Source organism: Arachis hypogaea, chromosome 4 (genome assembly GCF_003086295.3).
Source record: "Arachis hypogaea cultivar Tifrunner chromosome 4, arahy.Tifrunner.gnm2.J5K5, whole genome shotgun sequence".
NCBI classification, from domain to species: domain Eukaryota; kingdom Viridiplantae; phylum Streptophyta; class Magnoliopsida; order Fabales; family Fabaceae; genus Arachis; species Arachis hypogaea.
The window spans coordinates 62,001,428-62,012,207 of record NC_092039.1 but is presented as its reverse complement, the minus strand read 5'-3'; the positions used below and the strand labels follow the sequence as shown (position 1 = coordinate 62,012,207).

General features: G+C 35.7%; 1 pseudogene; it reads right to left on the bottom strand.

Moving 5' to 3' along the window:
* Nucleotides 1-2,786: 2,786 nt before the first annotated feature.
* LOC140184129 (uncharacterized) lies at nt 2,787-9,781 on the bottom strand (annotated as a pseudogene).
* Nucleotides 9,782-10,780: the final 999 nt, after the last annotated feature.

Here is a 10,780-nt window from a genome sequence, read left to right as displayed (position 1 = left end):
TAACAAAAAATATTATTACAAAACATCCATATTTTGACACAAAAATTTTTTGTAACAAAAAAAAGGTCAGTTGCAGTAAGTCCCGTTACAAAAAGATTTTGTAACGAAAAATAAAACTGTTACAATTCAATAGCATATTTTGTAACAATTTTTTTTGATACAAAAAACTAGAAACCGTTACAAAAGTGGTAACAAATTTTGATCTTGAAGGTATTTTTCGTGACAGTCAATTTTTTTCCTATCAAAAAAATTTGTTACAAAATATAACATGATTTGGTAACATTTTTTTTCTTCAGTTACGAAAGCAGATTAATTATTTTGTAACAACTTTTTTTTATTACAAATTACATACATAATTTACTAAATTATTTTTTAAATTAACTAATATATTAACGCTTTTAATAAACAAGTTTACATGTATTTAATATGCAAAAACATACATAAGTCCAATAAGATCCTTTTAACTAAAATCGTCTTGAAACAAAATAACATTAGCTAGTGAGTACATTGATAAGTTCAACCAAAACATAAAAGTTCTAACATAAAAGTTCAACCAAAACATAAAAGTTCTAACATAGATTAGTGTCTCTATGCATCAAAACATTCTTGAGCCCTCAAGGTAGCATATGGTCACCATTTCAGCACTCCTGTAAATAAGAAAAACCGAAACCAAAAAGTTAGAAACAAGATATAACACTATCTATAATTTTTCCACTAAGTTTTATCCAAACTGTTTAGAAAAAATTCGGCAAAACCTCCCCTAAAACTTGGATATTTTCACCGTCCACGGTTCCAACAAACACAACCAATTCACAACTTATGTCTCAGCCATACCCAACCAAATTTATCAAACCAAATAATAGGACATTTATCATTTTTCAACCATGACACAAGTAAAATGTGATAAATAGATCCATATATAAATTAAAGTATACTAATATAAAATGGGAATCACCTACGAGTTCAAAACTTAGAAGTTAAAATTAACTAATTCCTTAAGAATATATTCTCAGAGTTCAAAACTAGCCAATCAAAAATGCAAATTATCAAAAATTAATAATTCAATATGCAAACTTGGGCTAACTAATCACAATTCAATCACAACTTAGTGAACAAATTTATTAAATTTATATAAGTATCAATTGTCAAACAATTAAACTTAGGACTCGTATAACAGAGAGTGGCATAGTTGATGATCCATCAATGTCAGCAAACTACAACAACAACAACAAAGCCTTGTCCCACTAAGTGGGGTCGGCTACATGAATCAAACGACGCCATTGTGCTCTGTCATGTATCATGTCTACAGAGAGACCGTTTACATGTATCAATGTCAGCAAACTAAGATAAAAAAAATCAGATGATGTGCAATAATATTCAATTATTGAAGGAATATAATTAAAACACAACAAAGACTCATATAAGGCTTTTTTTAAATAATTATTCAGTATTTTACCCAAACCAATGATATTGTTAAACCTTATATTCTAAATAATTTTTTAAAATAAAGTATGAGAATCACAAGTTCCCATGTACAAGCCATAATAAGCAATTAAGCATGACTTGAAATATAAGCAGGAAACAAAAAATTCAGCAGCTAAGAAACAGAGACAAAGTATATCATGAAGCTCTCTAATCAGAAAAGTAATCAATGTTTGCCAAAATTAATATCCTACTTAGTCCATCAGTCGGAAGGGCAAAAGAAAATGTAAAATATGAAATAGTAATGTGATACACTCATACACTCAAACTTCCATTATTGAAATGAAGGTACCTTTGAAAAGTCTTTGTATACGCGACGCTGCAGCTTTGCGAACCACAACAGCATCAGATACTACTTCCAGTACATCCTCGACTAGGAGTCACAAATGATCAAAATGAAAGAATTATGACTTGGATTTGTTAACATAGGATGTAGACTTTCATTTCCAATTGGATTGGCAAAAATTGCATGCTATTTTGAGTTCTAAACTTGGTTTTATTAACCTTACAAAGAGGCACTAACTTACCAAACTTGAAGGCATAATTGATAGTCCAAATGAATCAAGCTCAAGTTCTTCAACAGCACCTGAATTGAGGCTGAACGTGTATCTACGCACCTAAGAGACACTTCTAGAATTTTTTTATCAAGTAATTTGTAGAACTTCTTTTTAGTGTTCTTTCTTTATCATCAAATGATTTACGAAATGATAAGGAAAAAAAAACAAGAGGATAGATAAGGGGGTTTTTCTACTAGACCTCTAAGATACCTGTTCTTAGCAACCTAGGTCACCAAAAAGGATTCCCTACTAGACCTTCAAAGAACTTGTCCTTGACAACCTAGATCAGAGGGGCGAAAACTAAAAGAAATCACCACGCAGATCACCTTAGTGTTGGATCCTCCAATCTTTCTCATGCAACAAGTGAAGCAAATCACTCACCTCAGTTCTCACACAATAAAAAGTGCTTAAAAGCAACTGAAATTTATTCATCAAAGTTATGTAAATTGTCTCACCAAAGGTGTTTAAATAGGCACCTAACAATTAACTAAAAGATAAGATAACTAATTTAAATCAGATTTGATCTTATTGGATTAGATCAGATTTGATTTAAATTTTAAAATCCTAAAGATATGATAACTAATTTAAATCAGATTTGATCTTATTAGATTAGATCAGATTTGATTTAAATTTAAAATCCCTAAAAATACTACTAAGCATAGCAGATTTAAAACAAATCTTCTAACAAACTTTTGACCACATAACAAACTAAAACAAAAGTCTAGAATTTCGAAATTTAAAGATAAATTATGCCTCCCACTGAATTCGGAAAGCATTATTGGGCTTCTTGCTGTCCTGACTTAGCCCAATGGGCCTTGCCCATTCTTCCTTGGTTAGAACTTGATGTAACTCCATATGCACAAGCGCTGCCAAGTTCCCAAAACTCTCCTTGAGCTTCTTTGCACGTGCTCTAGTGATGGGGCCCTCTGGAAGTGTGAAATTTCCATTATGCCCTTTTGTCTTAAAATGCCCCTATTGTCTTTCTGAGCATGTATCATTCTCTCCTTCCTAAAAAAGATTCATCCTCGAATCTGTGTCCATATCAAAAGGAGAGAGATCAAAAACATTGAAAGTAGCAGAGACATTATACTCACCTGGTAGGTTAATCTTGTAGGCGTTGTCATTGATCTTCTTAAGCACTTGGAATGTGCCATCCCCTCTAGCATCAAGATTAGTCTTCCTCTGAGCAGGAAATCTCGCCTTCCTCAAATGTACCCAAATCCAATCTCCTGGTTTGAAGACTATATGCTTTCGGCTTTTGTTAACCCTTTCAGCCGTGGTTTTGTTCTTCCTCTCAATTAGGTCACGAGCCGTTGCATGTATTGCTTTAACTTTCTCAGCCTTGCTAGCTCTATCTAAACTAATAAGATCACTCAAAGGTAAAGGCATTAAATCTAAGACAGTGAGAGGATTAAAACCATAGACAAGTTCAAAGGGTGAAAAACCAGTAGAAGAATGGATTGTCCTGTTATAAGCAAACTCAATAAAAGGTGAACAATCTTCCCAAGTTTTTAAATTCTTACCAACAACAGCACGCAATAAGGTTCCCAATGTCCTATTTACGACTTCAGTTTGACCATCAGTTTGAGGGTAACAAGTAGTTGAGTATAACAATTTTGTTCCCAGCTTACTCCATAAAACTTTCCAAAAGTGACTTAAGAATTTGACAACACGATCAAAAATAATAGTTTGGGGAACACCATGTAAGCGTACAACTTCTCGAAAGAATAGGTCAGCAATATGTGTGGCATCATCAGTTTTATGGCAAGCAATGAAATGAGCCATTTTACTAAATCTATCTACCACAACAAAAATGCTATCTCGACCTCTCCTAGTTCTAGGCAAACCAAGAACAAAATCCAGAGAAATATCAACCCATGGATGCACAGGAACAGGTAAAGGAGTATAGAAACCATGTGGTAAAGATTTAGATTTAGCTTGTTTACATGCAATGCATTTAGCACAAAATTTCTCAACATCTTTACGCATGTGGGGCTAGTAAAAATGCTCAGATAAAATATCCAAAGTCTTATGCACACCAAAATGACCCATCAAACCCCCACTATGTGATTCTAGAACAAGTAACTCCCAAATAGAACAAGTAGGTACACAAATCCTATTACCCCAAAAAAGAAAGCCATCATGCTTATAGAATTTGTTATATCCACCATGTTCACATGCAGCATAGATAGAGGCAAAAGCAGAATCAGTTGCATACAATTCCTTCACACGCTCAAAACCTAACAGTTTAGAAGTAAGGGTGGTGATTAAGGAATACCTTCTAGATAATTATCAGCAACCACATTCTCTTTACCTTGCTTATAGGCGATTACATATGGAAACGATTCAAGGAATTCTATCCATTTCGTATGTCTCTTGTTCAGCTTCCCTTGACCCTTCAAGTGTTTGAGGGATTCATGGTCAGTATGTACCACAAAATCCTTTGGTAGCAAATAATGCTGCCACACTTCCAAAGCTCGCACCAAGGCATAAAGCTCTTTATCATGAGTGGAGTAGTTGAGGTGGGCCACATTCAACTTCTCCCAGAAATAGGCGATTGCTCGCTTTTTTGCATCAAAACAGCACCTATACCAATTCCGGAAGCATCACATTCGATTTCAAAAGTTTTAGAAAAATCTGGTAAAATAAGAATGGGGGCAGAACACAATAATTCTTTCAAGGTGTTAAAGGCAAGTTCTTGTTCCTGATCCCATTTAAAGTTGACATGTTTCTTGATGATTTCAGTTAAAGGTGCAGCAATAGTAGAAAAATCTTTAACAAACCTCCAATAAAAACCCGCAAGACCATGAAAAATTCTAACATCAGAGACACTCTGAGGTGTGGGCCATTCTCTAATAGCCTTCACCTTCTCATCATCTACCTCAATTCCTGCAGAACTTATCACAAAACCTAGGAATACGACTTTACTCAGTCAAAACGAGCACTTTTGGAGATTAGCATACAATTTTTCCTTTATAAGTACCTCTAAAATAGATTGAACATGCAAAATATGATCATCAAGACATTTAATGTAGATAAGGATATCATCAAAATAAACAACCACAAATTTACCTTGAAACTCTCACAAAACATGATTCATTAGTCTCATGAATGTACCTTAGTCAAACCAAATGGCATAACTAACCACTCATACAAACCATATTTAGTTTTGAAAGTTGTTTTCCATTCATCACCAAGTTTCATTCATATTTGATGATAACCACTCCTTAAATCTATTTTAGTAAAAATAACAGAACCATGCAATTCATCAAGCATATCATCAAGTCTAAGAATAGGATGGCGATACTTTACCGTAATCTTATTTACAGCTCTGCAGTCAACACACATCCTCTATGAGCCATCCTTCATGGGTACCAATAGTACCGAAACAACACAAGGACTCATGCTTTCTCTCATAAAACTCTTAGCCAAAAGGTCCTCGACTTGCCGTTGCAGTTCCTTTGTCTCCTCAGGATTGGTCCGGTAAGCTGGCCATTTAGGAATGCTTGATCCAGGGACAAAGTCAATCTGATGTTCAATGCCTCGTAATGGAGGTAAACTTGAGGGCATCTCATCCGGAAATACATCGCCAAATTCCTGTAAGAGTGAGATAAAAGTACTAGGCAGGTTATGGTTAGTTTCAATGGTAGAAAGTAAAGACTCTCTAAATCGTACTAACACCAATGCTTTTTTTCCTAAACTAGCATGCTTCAGATCCCTCTCTTTGGCATAAATACATATTTTGTGAGCACTCTCACTCTCCACAGATGCTTCTCTTTTAGAACTCTCTTTTTCACTCAGACCTTTACTTTTTTTCTCACACAGTTCATCTCTTAAAGCCCTCTCTTTACCCTCTTGGTTTTCAATTTTCTCACATCCTAATGACTCTTTAGTAGATTTGCGCATGCTCAGTTGCTCCAGGTACACTTCTTTAGGTGTCAAAGGTGCAAGGGTAATCTTCTTCCCAAGATAAGTGAAGGAGTATCGGTTTGTGAAACCATCATGGACCACTTCCTATCATACTGCCATGGACGGCCTAGGAGTAGATGACAAGCCTGCATGGGAACCACGTCACAAAGTACCTCGTCACTATATCTCCCAATAGAGAACTGTATGCGGGTTTGCTTCATAACCTTCAACTCACCAACATCACTTAGCCACTCCAGTTTGTAAGGGTTAGGGTGTTTGGTGCATTTCAACCCTAATTTTGTGATCAAAGTAGCGCTAGCAACGTTTGTATGACTTCCAGCATCAATGATCATGAGTCCAACCTTACCTCCCAATAAAACTTTTGTATGAAATATGTTCTCTCGCTATTCTAGACGATCATCCTTGGCTTGTACATTTAAGATCCGCCTAGTAACAAGGGTCTCACCACTAATAGCATACTCAACTATATCTTCATTATCTGTATCATCATCCGCATGTGGCATGTCTTCGTACCCATATGAGTTATCAGATTCTGAGAAAATATCATTTGCTTTAATTACCATGGTCCTTTTATTTGGACACTCGGAAGTATAATGGCCTAATCTGTGGCACTTAAAGCAGGTAATATCACGATGCCCTGCAGGAGGTTTAGAAGTGGAATTAGGTGTGTGCGGATTCCTGTGCTGCTATGTGGGCTTCTCCTTTGATTCGGTAGGTTTGGATCCAGTATTCTCCCTGAAATTAGCATCTCTCGAATCCCACCTTGAAGTAGAATTACGCAGCCCTTTCGCCTTTTGCTGTCTTTCCACTTTGATAGCTAGGTTCACCAAGTCTTACATAGTCACAAATGGGAGATGTTCTACAGTATTTGCAATGTCTCGGTTCAGCCCACTCAAGAAACGTGCCATAGTAGCCTCAGACTCCTCCTCAATGTTTGCTTGGATTAGCAGCATCTCCATCTCCTTATGATACTCATCTACAGACTTAGAACCTTGGTATAACCATTGGAGCTGTTGATGTAGCTCCCTGTAGTAGTAAGAAGGGACAAACCGTTGTCGCATGACCTTCTTCATCTTTTCCCAAGACAGAATTGGTGGTTTTTCATTCTGCCTTCTCTGTTTGTCCAGCTCGGCCCACCAGACAAGGGCATAATCTAAGAATTCGGCAGTCGCTAGCCTTACCTTTTTCACATCAGTGTAGTTATGACACTGAAATAGGAGCTCTACCTTGCGTTCCCATTCCAGGTACGCCTCAGGGTCACTTCTGCCTTTAAATTCTGGGATGCGCATCTTGATAGCATTAAGGTTATTATCAACATCTACCGGTTGTCTATGATGCCGGGATCTGGATGAAGTTTCCTCCTCATACTCCGTAGAATCATTATAAATAGATTCTCGTGACTGTGCTTTTCACCTAGGGGAAAAAGAGTTAATTCGAGAATCCATGTCAGCAAGATGTTGTTGAATCCCTATAAGGATGCTGGCAAATGCGTCGAGGCGGAAAGTTAGTTGTAGATCGGGGTTCCCTTCAGTGTTAGCCATCAATGAACCTATAAAAGAAAAGACCTTACAGCACTCTTCTCACGTGTATCACTCGGAATAGGACACTCATGTTTCACTCAATACGTGGCTTTTACCCTCTGATGAGCTTACCACTCTTGCCTTTTTCCACTCTTGGATTGCCTTAACAAGTTGCACTTCGGAAGATGAGGAATTGAGACACCAAACTAAGATAATCTGAATGATAGAAACGTTCAACTTGACAAGAAGACAATTAAAGTATGTGAAAAAATAAAAAGGAAATAAGGAGTGATACCAGGATGACAAAAACTAGCAAAATTGAATCCTAAGTGGAACCCAAGGAAAATTTGAAAAGATAAAACAACGGGAAAATTTAAAATTTCGTTTTTTTGTTTTTTTTCACTTTTTTTTTACGTTTTTTTGTTAACTGGAATAAACAGAAATTGCAGTAATAGAATTTAAGGAAGATTTTTTTCGTTTTTTTAAATCTAAAGTAAATTTGCAGAAATTGAAGAGAAAAATAAAGAGATTAAACAAGACCCATGGAACGTGTAGATAAATAAGAATTTACCTACGACCTATAACTGATACCAGATGATAAGGAAAAAAAACAAGAGGATAGATAAGGGGGGTTTTACTACTAGACCTCTAAGATACCTGTTCTTAGCAACCTAGGTCACCGGAAAGGATTCCCTACTAGACGTTCAAAGAACTTGTCCTTGACAACCTAGATCAGAGGGATGAAAATTGAATCACTCAATTTTTTCCATGCAACAAGCGAAGAAAATCACTCACCTCACTAAATCACACTAAAATAAACGTGCATAAAGCACTAAAGAAATTTTATTCATCAAAGTTATGTAAATTGTCTCACCAAAGGTGTTTAAATAGACTCCTAACAAACTAGCTAAAAGATAAGATAACTAATTTAAATCAGATTTAATCTTATTAGATTAGATCAGATTTGATTTAAATTTTAAAATACTAAAGATATGATAACTAATTTAAATCAGATTTGATCTTATTAGATTAGATCAGATTTGATTTAAATTTAAAATCCCTAAAAATAATACTAAGCAAATCAGAAGTAATTCAAATCTTCCAGCAAACTCTAATGACAAAACAAACTAACATAAATGCCTAAAATTCGAAAATTAATAATAAATTATGCCTCCCATTGAATTTAAAAAGCATTATTGGGCTTCTTGCTGTCCTGACTTAACCTATTGGGCCTTATGAGTTGTCGCCCTTTCAGCACTACTGTTTTTGAGACAGACTCTTGGTCTTCTTGATGTCCAAGACTGGCATGGTACAATTCTTCTAGTATTCAAATCCTTGAATATTAGAAGATTACCATTCTGTCCCTTAACTCCAAACTGACGAAAATGCCCTCCTGAGCATGTATCATTCTTTCCCTCTTCAAAAAGATTCGTCCTCGAATCTTGAATGAGATGCTCTTCGTCCCTCCAAGGAATCCAAACCCAATCTCCGGGTTCAAATACCATTGTTTGATGGCTCTTCTCTATCCACTGAATTGTAGCTATGTCCCGCATGTGTGCAAGTTCAATCTTTCCAACCATACTTTTACCATCTTGTCCAAGGTGTGCAATTTGGCTTTCTTCCTTTTCACCCCTATTAAAGCCTCCATAATTGACCAGTGAATCTACAAAGCCTGAAAAACTTGATATAAAAACACTAGGAATTTCATGGTTAGATGTATGAGAAACTAAGGACTCTGTGGATTTTAATGAGACTAATGCACTCTTATCTAAGCTAGAACTTTCTAGATCTCCCTTACAAGTGTGTTTATTGAACTCAGTTTCTTTTTCGCTCATCGACTCCTCTCGCTCACTATTCTCATATTTTCTCTCAAAACTCTCGATTTCAATCAAACATGGATTCTTTTCACTCAAACACTCAATCGCTTCTCTCATATTCTTCAAATTGCTCACATCCTAAGGACCCAGTTGAGAAATTTTGCATTGTTAAATCTTCCAAGGACACATCATCCTCTACAGCATACGCAACAAATTCTTCCATCTCTGGCTTTGAAGAAGAATGAAAGATAGGTGTAGAAGAATTCCTCTTTTTATGGCGATCTATCATTTGTTGCACTTGCTCCCAGTCAATGGCCAATTTGACCAAATTGTCCATGGTCGTGTAACGGTAATGTTGGACTTCATCTGCAAGTTCTTCACGTAATCCAAACAAAAATAGGTCCTTAAGAACCTCAGGACTCCTTTTAATATTAGCCATGTCCATCAAATATAGAAACTCCTTGTGGTACTCCATCACTGATTGTGAGCCTTGTTGTAACGTAAAAATTTTTCCAAAAAATGTATTGTGGTATGATGATGGTACAAACTGCCTCCTCATGATTTTCTTCATCTTCTCCTAGCTTCTAATTGGGAGCTTTTTGTACCGTCTTCTAGATCTTCCTAATTCAGTCCACCATATATGGGGAGCATTGGAAAAATTGGCTTGTACCAGTTGAACCTTCTTTTCTTCTGAAAGGATACAATTTGCAAAAATCGATTCTACCTTCCTTTCCCATCTGAAATACGCTTCAGGATCATTCCTCCCTTTGAATGCAGGGATTTGAAACTGAGAACTCTTTTTTGCATATAAGCTTCCTTCATCATCACTATCGTAATACTCAATCATTATTTTATTTTTATTTTTTTCCAGACACTGACTTAAAGATAGAATAATTGCAAAAAAAAAATTAAAAAATATTTTTTTTCATTTTTTTTCGTTTGACTCTAACGTGAATTTACAGAAATTAAAGAGAGAGAAAAAAAAAGACTAAACAAGACCCATGGAACGTGAAGATAAATAAGAATTTACCTACGACCTAGCTCTGATACCAGATGATAAGGAAAAAAAACAAGAGGATAGATAAGGGGGGGTTTTCCTACTAGACCTCTAAGATACCTATTCTTAGTAACCTAGGTCACCGGAAAGGATTCTCTACTAGACCTTCAAAGAACTTGTCCTTGACAACCTAGATCAGATGGGCGAAAACTGAAAGAAACTACCACGTAGATTACCTTAGTGTTGGATCCTCCAATCTTCCTCATGCAACAAGTAAAGCAAATCACTCACCTCACTTCTCACACAATAAAAAGTGCTTAAAAGCAACTGAAATTTATTCAACAAAGTTATGTAAATTGTCTCACCAAAGGTGTTTAAATAGGCACCTAACAATTAACTAAAAGATAAGATAACTAATTTAAATCATATTTGATCTTATTGATTAGATCAGATTTGATTTAAATTTTAAAATCCTAA